Below are 14,268 nucleotides of genomic sequence, written 5' to 3'. Positions count from 1 at the left end.
CATAACTCTTCTATGAAACCATGTTTGTTCTTTGTAATTTTGCAACATTTGCCTTTAACTGGTATGTAGTTATTCTTTGCATTCAAATTGCTGTAGTCATATCTTTTTGTTTTCTGTTCTCCACTTAATGCATTCTGAATCACATCATGTAAATCTTTCCATACTTCTATAGATTCATCATTTCTTATAACAGAATAATATTCTATTACATTTGTATACCACAACTTCACTTCCAATTCTTTGCTATCAGAAAAAGTGCTACTGTAAATACTTTGATGTATATGGGAACTTTCTTCTAATCAATTACTTTCTTGGAGGATGATCCCATGAGAATAATCTCTGGCTCAAAAAGCATGAATATTTTAGTCAGCTTATTTGAATAATTTATTGATTCACAGCTCTTCCAACAATGTACCAGTGTGCCTATAATTCCATCAAGTCCTGGAATATACTGTTCAATAGGTCATTACAGCCAGATGAGGAAAGGTGAGATTGTATTTTGGGCTAATCTTAGGGAATTTCTGGAAGGAGGCACAGAATTATTATTTGATTTTGGCAAAAAGTAGGTCTTTTGCTGTTCAAGTTTGACCTCAAATAGTACATAGTAATTATCACAACTTAGACTTCATTGTAGTTCTGTGAAGTTTTTTTCATTAAATATATGTAATAAATAACATGTATATATAACTGTGATACATTTATGCATGCTTATATAAGTATATCTATGTATATACTGTATATAGATGCATGTGCATATATATGTGTATGTGTACATATTCATAAATAGGTATATATACATACATACATATAGCAGGATTCAAACATCCAAATGCTACATGCATTATTGGTCTATATGAATGGGTAAAATGGAATTTTAAGACAGCACTTCTCTATGTCCTATTTGAAGAGACGGAAGCTACCTTGCAAATCTGGATGACTTAATGATGCCTCCCATAGCATGGTGGGAAGGAAAAGAAGGGACACCCACCTAGAAATAGAAATGATCCCAGGTCTGAGCATGAATTTGGAGTCAGTGTAGTAGAAAACTTGGCACAGAGCATTGGTTCTCAAGTCAGAGAAGCTGCATTGAAATCACGCCACTGATCCTTCTTGCCAATATGATCTGAGACAAGTCACTTAACCTCTTTGCCTTCTCATCTGTAAAATGAAGGACTTGCACTCTATGGCCGCTGAAGCCCCTTCCAGTTCTAAATCTGTTTGGGGGAGCAGGTTTTATTTTGTATGAAGCACTACAGCTATGAGGGCTTTTGTTACTAGGAAAATTAGCACAACTCAACAATTGACCTTGTTCTTGTAGATTTATAAATCTTCCACTGACATTTGGCCAATAGTCAGAAGATCTGGGTTCAAATCCTGCCTCTGACTCTCAATACTAATTTTGTGACCACGGACAAGTCACTTAACTTCTCTGATCCTGAATTTCTATCCTCAGCTTTGAAACTAATGCATTGAACTCAATGAGCAGCAAGGCCCCAACCATCTCTAGATACCAAGAAAGAGCTAGAATTTATATAGCAGACATGGAGAAAGGGCATTTTGGAGAAAGGACCCAAAGATTGCTATTTTTGAATTTTAATGGATCCTTGTTCTCATCCATTTGTGTATTCATGTCCTCTGGGGCACCTCATCATTCCTGCTTCTTATTCCACATAACTCTATACTTTCTCCATATTGGCACTGGATGCCTTTTGAAAATTCTGTCAACAATCCCAGATACCAGATCATGTTGATCTGATAGATTGCTCTTACTAAGTGCCTTATTTTTCTAGTAAACCCTTGTCCTTGCTTGGTCTTTGATGACACTTCTTAAGTTAGAGTCATTGTTAATAATACAGGGTGTCCCAAAAGTCTTAGTGCATCTTAAAACTAAATTTAGCTAGGTTAAACCCACACTAATACTTTTGGGACACTGTATGCTGTGTCTGGCCCTACTTATACTGGTTATGCAGCTTTCCATTGTCCTTTTAATCACCATAATTGCAACTGGGATTGAGATTGCTCAGAGATTATATATAATATTTATACATATATGTGTATGTATGTATGTATGTATGTATATATGTATGTAGTGAGAAAATAATGGGATTTGGCAGATACTCAAAGGCCCACATGGAGATTAATCTAAACTGATTGAATTAAGTGATAGTGATTGACTTTGCTGATTATCTTACTTCAGGTTAATTAGATTGTAACCACACCTGGTTGGCCCTTAAGGAGCTATTGTTCTCAGAAGCTAAGGACTTTGAACTCAACTAGAGATCACCTTCAAGTCCACTGAACCAATGGATTTGGATGATGCCTCCAATCAGTTTGAAGCAATATGTAAGGACCGCCTCTGCTCCAAAGCTATAAAAAATTTCCATACTCAGTTTGAGAGGAATTCGTGGTTGAAGCAGGCTTGTGGTAGAGGACTTGAGGAAGAACCCGACCAGGCTGGAATTCTAGGCTAGATAGGCCTTTTCTTAATTCCATGTGTTCTTTTTTTTCTAATACCTAGTATGCTTTAATAAATGCTTAATGTCCAAAGACTGGTGCTAAAGCTTCTAATTTAAGGTGACTATACATTAGATGTTTTAGACAACACACAATTATAGATAGATATATAGATAGATAGATAGATAGATAGATAGATAGATAGATAGATAGATAGATAGATAGATAGATAGATATAGATATATATATGTATAAGGCTCCATGATCTGTATGCATACAGCATCACTAGGAGAATATTTTTGTTCAAAGATGAGATCAACAACCCTGCACAGTCTTCCAAATGTGATCCATCTAGCCCACTGCCCTTCTCCTATTCAGTTCTAGACATAGACCATCATCCATGCACAGGAACCCACACATATAAATAGACTGCCTTTGCTCCCCAAAGTTGCTTTTCTTAAAACTTCATTAAAAAATCCTTCATGATGGATTGATTATTATGAGTGGTGTAATTTTGATGATGAATCTCAAACTAAATTAATTTCTATGAAGCCCAAGTTACAGCAGATTTTTACTAGCATCGATCACAGTTACAACATCCATATGGGTGAACAGATTGCATTGTTCATAGGTTGTCTTGTGTGGGGGTTACAACTAGAGATGAATATCACTATTCCTCTGTCCTTGATTTAAAAGAATCTGCTGGCAATCAATGGCATGGCTATGAGGAGAACTCTGGGCTGGAAATAAGTAGACTAACTTGCTATGTGAGTCTGGGCAAATTGCTTCTCTATGGGCCTCAGTTTCCTCATCTACAAGATGAAGTGATTGGACTAGATTGTCTCTAAATTACCCTCTAGGTCTGAATCCAATGATTATATTGCCTTAAAAACCTTTTAGCTCTATAAATGTGATTATGTACTTGAAATAGTACTTCTGAGATTAATAATAATAATAATAATAATGAAATTAAATTAATATAAATTAAATTAATAATGGTAATAATGAAATTAAACTAAAATTTATAGAGGGCTTTAAGATTAGCAAAGCACTTTCTATATATTCACTCAAATGGTCCTCTAATCAACCCTGTGACATAAGTACTATTTTATCCTCCTCTTATAGATAAGGAGATGGAGACTGAGTGGATAAATGGTTTGTACAGGGTCCTGTGGCAGGACTTGAGCTCAGATTTCTATAACTTCAGATCCACCATGTTATCTACTGTCACTGAAATGATTCAATGGATATCCATACCCACCATATATCCATATTAATATATGCTCTATACCCTTATGCTATGCACATTCATTAGTCTTAGTACTCCTGTATTATTGAAGCATCCTCTATTTTCTCTCTACTAGGTTTGTCCTACGCATTTACTGACAAATTGATCTTGCTGATGCACATGGATAAACATGATGTTCTGTTAGTTCCAAATACCCTTCATGTCTAGTCATTGCCTACAGGATAAATTTAAGCTCCTTAGCCTGCCATTTGAAGCCTACTATAGCCTGGTAGTACTCTGTCTTTCCCCATCCATCTCATACACCTCTTCCATGTTAAGCCTCATTTCCAGCCCAACTGGAATTCCACATCCTTCTTCTTGCCCTTTACTCTGATTAAAATGTCCAACCCCTCTGTCAAAGCAAAATCATCACCATCCTTTAAAATCCAGATCAAATGTGACCTCTCACTTTTCCAATCCGTGGAGTAGATATAACTTGTTGTATTTGTATGGTACAACACACCCTGCCTTTGATTATATTTGTTTCTGTGAATCTCAACTCAACTATTTTATTGAAAGATGTTTGAGAAAAGACACCTTCTCTTGTCTGCCATATACATGTATACATGCATACATATGTGTGTGTATATACACCTATACACAGACAAAGATACATAGATGTTCAGTCATTTTAGTCATGTCTGACTCTTCATCACCCATTTGGACTTTTCCTGGCAAAGATACTGGAGCAGTTTGCCATTTCCTTTTCCAGCTCATTTTACAGATGAGGAAACTGAGACAAACAGGGGTGAAGATTTACAGAAATAACTATAATACAAAGTATTATATATTTATATATGTTATGCCTCACAATTTTAAATATTTCTGAGAAAACACAAAAGAGTGAAGAATGTGAGAGAAGCAAATTAGTTCCATAGAGATAATGATCTGATTGATGAACTGATCAAAAAATCATTACAAGTTCTGGGACTTTACATTTGTTTTATCATCATATAACAATTATGGTATTTTCTGTAAAGCAGAATTGGTTGAGGGTTGGGGGCAGGGCAACCATTGTGGAGTAGATGCATACAAGTTTATACCCTAGAAGGTAGAAGGTAATAAATGCATGAGATATAATATGCTACCAAAGTTGAGAGGAGGAAGAGAGATCACTTTTGATTGTGGTGGAGAGAGAAGCATGGATGTAGGGAATTATGGAAAGCTTCAGGCAGGAGATGATATTGATTATGGACCTTGAAAGATGCCGTAAGGATGGGAGAGGCATAGGAGGGCATACTAGATGACAGTCAAGATCCAAACAGTTTTTGACAAACTAGAACAATGAACCTACCCTAATAAGATGAAATCCAGTAGGGATAAAAGAAAAGTCTTCTGTCTTATTTCAAAAAATCATCTTCCCAAGTGCAGCATGGGAGAAGGATGATAAAATAGCCCCTTTTCTAAAAAAAGATATAGAGCATTTCAGTGGACTACTCCAACAACAGTATGAGTTAGCAGGATGACATGGCATCTAAGAAAGCTACTGAAATCTTCAGCTGCATGGACAGCAGAGTTTCCAGTAAAAAAGAATTCAATATTACATAATCACTGTACCTTGGACTGGTCATATCACAGCTGGGTTATAGTATTCAATGCCAGCAGCCCCAGTTTAGCAAAGGCATCAATAAACAGGAGAGTGTCCAGAAGAGGTCAGCCAGGATAGTGAAAGGCGCTGAATCAAAGCTATATGATGGTAATTTGTGGGAATTTGAAATGTTAAACTGGGAAAAGAAGTGAATATTGGGGGAAGGGGAGGAGGAAGAGAGGATAATTACAGCTTTCATCAAGTATTTGAAGGGCTGCCATTTGGGAGAGAGATTAGACTTACTATTTATCCAGGAGCAGTTGTTAGAATTTGGAGAGAAGCAAATTTATATTTAATGTTAAGGGAAAAAAACACCTTTCCATTAAATTTGTTCAAAAGTAGAATGGGTTCAGTTAGGAAGTCATGGGTTCCTGAAGCAGAGAATAGATGACTGGAGGGAGAGTAGATAGAGCAATGGCCCTGGACCCAAGAAGACCTAAGTTTAAACATGACCTCAGACATTTATTATCTATGTCTCTGGATAAGTCATTTAACCTTTGCCCCTTTTTCATTACCTACTCCCCATGGCTTGGGGGAAGGATAAAAACAGATAATATTCTGTAAAGTGCTTAAAGCACTTAAAGCTTCATGAAGCTATAAAGTACTATATAAATAGTATTATTATATTATTGTGATTCCTTTCAGATATATGTTAAGGTCCTTGACAGCTAAAAATCTGTGATCCCATAGCCTCCAAAATCCCTTCCAGCTAAATTTAGGAATGTAAATTGTACAAACTGAAGCAGGATGACTAATTCTCAGGGTTGCTTTAGACAGGATTCAAGTAAAGGTTGAACAAGATGACTTCTGAGATCAAATTCTATGTTTCTGTAACCCTGTGTTTTCTTAGCCCTCCCCAGACACTAGAGTGACTCCTGCCCACTTAATAACTAACCCAGTGCCACCATCAGAAGAAACAGAATTTAGGCTCTGACGAGCTTCAGGATGATTTCAGAGGTCTGGAGATCAATCATATTCACCCCTGCCACTGCAGAGAAGTGAGTAATAGTTGATTTAGAATGTCTTGTTGTGAGGCCACTGTTAAAATTATGGAGTTGTCAAAGCAAGTGATCTGGGTTACATCTAAAAATTGGTCATTGTTTATTGTGCTAACCTTGAATGATCTTCAGAGATACTCTGTCTGCAGCATTCATCATCTGACATCATCCCAGGCTATGAAAGGGGCTGGTCCAACACTGTGCCCCTTCCCCCTCGGAATGTAAGATACATCACTACGCCTCTTCCAGAACAAATTTTATTTCCTCCTTTGTTAGAAGGGAGAAGAATAGTGTTTGTGATTGCAAATACAAAGGTTTTCCCTGTATGCAGTGGGGGAGGAGGGCAGGAATGTAACATTTAGTTGTAATATTTAATAGAAGTCAGCTAGTCAAACATTTCATGAGTAGCCAACAGGTACAAGACACTAAGTTCATTGCAGGGAAACAAGGTACTAAGGGGAAAATACAGGGCAACGAAGTGAGGTACAAAATCACTTGGCCTAAAAGCAAAGAGACTCAAATTCTTTCTTTTTTCTTTCTATCATCTTATGATGTTCAATCTATGAACCTCTGATCATTCAGGTGAATTTATGATTGTTCTCCATTGGTTAATCAATATGCTTATTTCTAGGGAGATTTTATTCACAAGTCAATGAAAAAAGAGGCAACTTTATTTTTTTTAAATCCAAGAGATCAATTATTTGATTTCAACTGCAAATTCAGTAGTACCTATAAATCGTCTAAGTTCACAAGAAATGGAAACAAATCGATGGATGCTTCCTTTTGATATCAGTAATTCCATCCTAACAAGACAGTGATAGATAAGATTAAATAGCCTTGAGATCTGTTTACAGTCATCTATAACCAGCTCTATTTAGGATATAGAAAACAGAATATGGATAGGATTCACAGGAACTAGGGGCATGTGGAATGCACTTTAGGAAATGGATTTCTACTTGTCAGAGGATTCTTGGTCCATAACTGTCATTCTTTGCCAGGTGGAGATGAAACCTCTGTTCTAGTCTTTATTTTCACTTCATTAGTGTTGTGACCATGTGGTCCAGACACACGGGGTCTCCTGCATTGACATGGTCCTTGACCTTTGTGATTGGATGAAGCAAAAATAGTTATATATAGGTTTCTAAAAGATTAACAAAGTTCTTTCATAAGAAGCTAAGCTTACACAAGCACTAGGGATGGCCCTAGTTGTCCCAGGACATGAAGAGTTGTGTTCAGTTTTTGGTCTCATATTTTGGGAAGGGCACTGACAGAGGAGGGTCACCAGGTTGTTGAGAAACTAAGAACCAATCCATTGGAAGCTCACCTGGAGAAACCCCTAATGTTTATTCTGCAGAGAAGATAGAGAAGGGCATGATGATCCTCTTCAAATATGTAAGATATTAATTATTTAATATTTATCACATTATATAAAAGGGATATTTTTTTAAGTTACAAAGTTTGCATTTGATTTTTTTCTGTTATAGGACAGTCAACATTAGCCCCCTTTTAACCATATATTGTAGTATTTATGGCTCCTGGTAGGATTTGCCTGTTGGCTACTGAGTTATTAAAAAATTCATTGCTCCAAATCTTCAGGGTGCTGTGTGGAAGAGGGATGATTTTTCTTCAGCTTGGCACTAGAAAGCAGAAGTAGAAATGATAGATGAAAGTTGTAAGGCGGCTGATTTAGGGATGACGTGAGGAAACACTTCCTAGCTAATTGAGCTATTTAAAAATGGAAAGGGCTATCTCTAGTATGAGAATTCCCCTCATTAGAGGTCTTCAGAAATAGACCATTTGGCCACTTAAAGGGGATTCTTTTTCCCTGGGGCTTGGTGTCCTCTGAGTTCGCTAACAGCCCTGAGATTCTATGATTATGATTCTGTGAACAACACTGGTAAACATGTTAGCTATGGAATGCAAGTATCGTTGTCCTCATTGTATGAATAAATAAAATGAGTTTCAGAGAGATGAAACATTTTCTCACTGGCACATGATAAAGCCAGATAAAGCCATGATATGAATTTATGTCTCTTTTTATTGTTGAGTCATGTCTGACCCTTTGTGACTTGGCAAAGGTACTGGAGTGGTTTGTCATTTCCTTCTCCAGTTCATTTGACAGATGAGGAAACTGAGGCAAACATGGTTAAGTGACTTGCCCAGGGTCACACAGCTAGTAAGTGTCTGAGGCCAGAATTAAATTGAGGTCTTTTTTACTCCAGGCCTGGAGCTCTATCCAACTGTACCGTCTGTCCCTTGACTCTTAATCAAGTGCTTTTTTCCATTGTACCTACTACTAGATCATTCTTTCTGGTTTTGTCTAATCAAGCAATTCATAATAACAGAGAGTCTTGGAACCATATGGAACCGTAGCAAAATAAAAGAGTATAGTTTTCATACTAACTCTAGTAACTCTCCTAATTTCGAAACACTGTCTCATGGTAGATAGAGTGCTGGACTGTGGGTTGGCAAGACCAATGTTCAAATCTCATTAATTGGTTATGTGGCTATTTGGTTATGTGACTTTGAGCAAATTATGCTAAGCCTTAGTTTTTTCTTCTATGAAATGTTGGTGGTAATACCTATAGTAACTCTTTTACAGAGTTATTATGACTACAGAATTAAATAATACATGTAAAGGGTTTTGAAAATCTCAATTATTATTCCTAGTGTCTCAAATTATCTTCAGCCTCTTGCAGAAGTCAGTTTGAGGCTCTCATATAAATGCAGAGGAAAACATGCATACAAACACATTTATGTAGATGTGTATATACAAATGTTTATATAAAATTAACATGTACTGATTAATCGGTCTAAATAAGCATTGCCCACTGTACAGAAATCTCCTTCATTTTAATCTGAAAATTATGCCTTGAAATTTTTCTCTTGTGAACCCTTCTCTGATTAATACCATAAGCCCCCAGTAATTCTATAATTTACAAGTCCTCTCCACTTAAAAATTCTTGCTCTATTACTATTTATGTGTTCTTGGCCTAGTCACTGAATTACTCTGGATCTCCGCTTCACCATCTGTACAATTCCAAAACATCCCATGATGCTTTGATCCAATGAACAGAATTCCAACAGAGGTCTCTAGTGAAGAGTTCTAGGACTTTAGGCATAACTTTGATCTGTTCAGCATTTGCATTATGGAAGACAAATACGTGCTGCTTAACAAATATGTAGGCCACAGGTGTCAAACACATTGTTATTGAAAAATATTTATTAAAATGCAATAAAATAGAGATAACATTACACTTTCAAATTGTCAATATGTGGCCTATGGGTGTTCTTTTGTATAGATTAGCAGTCCCTATTTCTGTTTGAGAATGACATTACTGCTATAGATGTTATAATTATTTCATCCATGTGTTATTATAATGAAACATTACATTTTCTATACTAGACAATACATAGTATCACGGTTTGCATTGATTTTTTTTTTGGTGGGGCAATGAGTGGTAAGTGACTTGCCCAGGGTCACACAGATAGTAAGTGTCAAGTGTCTGAGGGCAGATTTGACCTCAGGTCCTCCTGAATCCATGGCCAGTGCTTTATCCACTGTGCCACCTAGCTGCCTCCTTTATTATTTTAATAGTTTGAATTCCTCAACTGAATTCTTTTTCTGATGCCTCATGATATTATAGAGGTTACTCTGGTTTCTTGATGGCAGTCTCCAGTAGAGTATAAGCCCTGGCATCTTCTTTCATTTTTTATAGACTTTGAGCCTAGGGAGAGGGATACATCATGGATATGTTTTGTGAGAACTTTTTCACTAACTTGGCTGAAGGGTGGTGAGGGGTGACATTTTTAGCAATAGTAACTCTTAAGGAATGCCTATTAAATTGTAGAGCAGTTGGGACCAATATCTTTAGAGGGAGTACCTATAGATCCTTCTAATAGGGAAGTAAGGTTGAATTCAGTTAAAACAGATTTTTTTCTTCTGTCTAGATGATAACCAACCATGCCCTTTAGGATGTTCTGATCTTCAGCCTTGATTTTTCTGGTCTTATGAAGTCTTATCCAGAGTGTAACCTATAGAAGGAAGACACCATCTAGCCAACAATAATTTGAGTATCCTAGATAGGATATCAGTATGTCCAACATGTATTCTATACCAATGTTCCACAGAAAAGATTTGCATTTATTTATCTTTCTCAGCTGTATTTTAATTTCATCACTTTAATTAAACCAACACATTTTCAAACCTTGATTACTGGTCTGTGTCAGCAGTCAGTGATGCTGCAGGAATACTCTTGAGATCTCTGAGGATATCTATCCAACAAAAGTGATGGCAAAGGTACTAACGTTACATTTGTTATTTATATTAGATTGTAAACTCCTTGAGAACAATAACTAGGTGTTATTTAAACTAAATATTACTTAAGACAGCATAAAATAGGCTCTTAAGATCTTTGTCAACTAATTGATTGTTTATTCATTTATTGAATTGATTTAGAGGCCTTTCATAATTGAATGAATGAATTAATGAGTGAGTGATTGTGAGTGAATCAAAAAGCATGTTTTGTTTATTCTATTTGACACTGTTTTGAGCTTGAAAATTTGTTGTTCAGTCATTTTTCAATCATTTCCAATTCTTCATGACCCCGTTTGAGGTTTTCTTGGCAAAGATACTAGAGTGGTTTGCCATTTCCTTCTCCAGCTTATTTTACAGATAAGGAAACAGAGGCAGACAGAATTAAGTTACTTGAAGGAAGACAACCCTTGACCTTAAGGAACTTATGTAATAAGGAACTTAAACAATAACTTCTATAATAAGGAACTTAATAAGGAAAGAGAAAACATCTAGGGCAGTGCTGACATGGGAGGGGTGTTTTGGTCAGGTAATACAGAGGAATAATGAATGGCATCTTACGGCAATAGATTGGCATGTCTTTTCTAGGAATAGAAATGTTGATTTGATTATTATTCTCTGAGAAAGAAGTAAAAAGGTAGGAATGGTGTGTATGGAAGGAGAGGAAAGTGAGGAAGAGGGAAGGTGTCTATGATGCTGTGCAATGAAGATAGTGAGGGGGAGATTCAGGAAGACTTCTAATTGTAAATGGTGATCAATCAGGAACCCATTATGTATGAGTCTTTCAGATCCTATTTCAAGGCTAAGTTCTGGCTGAGGCAAGGCAGATATAGTACCAGCACTCAGATTAGAGGACCTGGGTTCAAATTCTCCCTCTGATTGCTTACTACCTATGTGACCTTGTGGTCAAGTCACTTAACTTCCCAAGGTCTCAGTTAAAAAGATATTGAACTAGTCCATCTCTGAGATCCTTTTGAGCTCAACAATTATGACATGGGATAGAAAACAGAGAACACTTGCCCTGGAATGAGAGCACAATTCAACTAAAATGAAGTGGGATATAAAAAGAGGAATCTAATTTGTGACTGGTCAGTTCTAGCTATAAATAGGTGAAAAGCAGACAAAACAATCTTGGTATCTTAGATCCTCCTCTATGCCTAACTGTTCTCTACTTCCTCAATCCTGCCTAATAATTCTGCTGTGATAACCTCAGTTCACCATGCTGTTTGATTCTGGCCTTATCCAGTACTTATTTCATTTTCAGTTTTTGGTTTTGGTTTTGGTTTCCCTGCCTTTTCTTACCTTTTTGGTCTCCTCTCACCTTAATCTCCCAGCACCCTGTGATCCAGTGCCTCTGACCTTCTTGCATTTCCTTGAAGAAGACAGTCCATTGCCCAACTCCAAGCATTCTCACTAGTTGTCTCCCAAGCCTGGAAGGCACTCCTTCTTAATCTCTGCCTTCTACTTTCTCTGGCTTTCCTCAAGTCTCAGCTAAAGTTCTACCTTCTGCAAGAAATTTTTCTCAGGCCTCCTTAATCTTAGTGCCTTACTTCTGAGACTAGCCAAATTTATCCTGTTTATCTCATTTATCTGTCTTAACCCTGCATACATCTTATTTGTAAATGTTTACATGTGTTCTCCCTCATTGGACTATGAGCTCCTTGGGAGCAGGATGTGTTTTTGTCTTGTCTTTGCTTTGCTTTCCTTTCCTTTCCTTTCCTTCCCTTCCCTTTTTTCTTTTTTCTTTTCTTTTCTTTCCCCAATGTTTATCACAGTGCCTGGCAAAAGAAGGTGCTTATTAAATACTAACTACATGTCTGGAACTGAAATAACCTTTACTATATCCAAAGTAATGCTGAGACACATATACCCTTGTCAGAACTTGTCCTTATCTCTTTATGTTTGTGAAGAAGTGTCTTCTTTCCTTTGTGGGCTTTGTTGCCCATGTTCTTCCTATCCCACACTTCAAAAGTGTGTAACTTAATGTGCACCAGGATATTTAAGGTTTTTATGTTAACTTAGAAAGAAGTGAGCCTGAAAATGAATTTTTTCTGGGCTAAGGGTATCCCATCATTACCCTCTTCTCCTAAATGTCCTAAGAATCCAACAAGTGAAAGTGAATGTGACATGTGCTCAATGTTGTTTCTCCTCAGTTGTACTCACTGGTTTGAAAGAGATATAAGAGACATTAAAAGAAATGATGCTATGCTTTAGTAGACTCAACATTTTGCTTTTTTCTATTTTCTTTTGTTTCCCATTCCTACATTCTAAGGAGTTTTCTCCTAATGCCCTCCATCAATGCCTAATCATGACCTGAGAGTGAGCCTGAGATCTCCAAGATCATTTCATTCTGTAATACAGTACACTAAAATCTAAAGAGGATGTGGTCTGCCCCAGTGAGAGGAGTCTACCACACCTGAACTCAGGGCTACTTGAAGGATTAGTTGAGATATAGGTTGTTATTCCTCCCTTCCTCCAATCATAAAGTATGAATTCAGTGTATAATTCTTGTTATCTTTCATTGCAAACCTATATTTATATTCCTTACAACAAAATTCCATTTGAAGGGTATGGCTTATATGAGGATGAAGCCCATGCTGACATATTCCAATCAAAATGTTACTTTCCTTCTTATTTACTTTGTAATGCTTTGTTTATAGCTAGTGTCTGTCAAAGGGGAATGAAGGGAAGAGATTTTTCCTTGATAAGGCTAGGGAATTTGAGGTTATCTGAAGGCTACAAAGACCTGGAAGGGAGTAGAGGTAATGAAGAAAAAGAGTCTTAAACTCTAGAAGGTACAGGGATGGATCTATCAGAACAAAAGGAAACCCTCAAGAAGGGAGGAGGGAGAGCTCAAATTTGAAAATGCTCTCACTCAGAGATTTCTTTATATTTTTATTTGGCAATGGTTTTTTAAGCACATATATTGAATGAGGTTATATTTTGTGGGAATGTTGAGAATCTAGATTTACTCTTTTTTAGTTTGTTTTGTTTTGGTGAGGCAATTGGGGTTAAGTGACTTTCCCAGTGTCACACAACTAGTAAATGTCAAGTGTCTGAGGCTGGATTTGAACTCAGATCCTCCTGAATCCAGGTCCAGTACTTTATCCACTCTACCACCTACCTGCCCCCCTCTAGATTTACTCTTGCAGAGCAAGGGCAGCCCTATCACCTCCTCAGGGTCCTAAGGGATACCTCTAAGGTTTAAGGGTATTTCTTTTCTAATGCTACCAGTTCAAGCACACATTACAGTGTATTTCTCTATTGTTAACTTCCAATGATTAGTGCCCCTGTTCCATTTAGCCAATTGACATCAATTTGATTTTACAAAGAGGTATTTTCTTTGAAGATATAACAATCATGGAAGTTCCAAATACTACCCCTAGGGGAGACTTTCCCCTAAATTACCTTAGTCCCTGAGGAAAGGGGAATTTAACTTTAAGACAGTTTCAATAAAACATTTGTTCCATCAGGTTCACTTCCAAATGCACCTGGGACAATGGGGCAATACTTAGATACCACCAGGCTGTTCTCTCAGTCTATTCCTTTAGTTCTTGAAGCTGGGTTGGCTGACTGGGTGGTTGCAAAACCCCAAACAGTGGTGGTCACTATTTACATTTTTTCA

The sequence above is a fragment of the Dromiciops gliroides genome, chromosome 1, assembly GCF_019393635.1.
Source record: "Dromiciops gliroides isolate mDroGli1 chromosome 1, mDroGli1.pri, whole genome shotgun sequence".
In the NCBI taxonomy this organism is placed as follows: Eukaryota; Metazoa; Chordata; class Mammalia; order Microbiotheria; family Microbiotheriidae; genus Dromiciops; species Dromiciops gliroides.
This window is presented reverse-complemented; position numbering follows the sequence as displayed.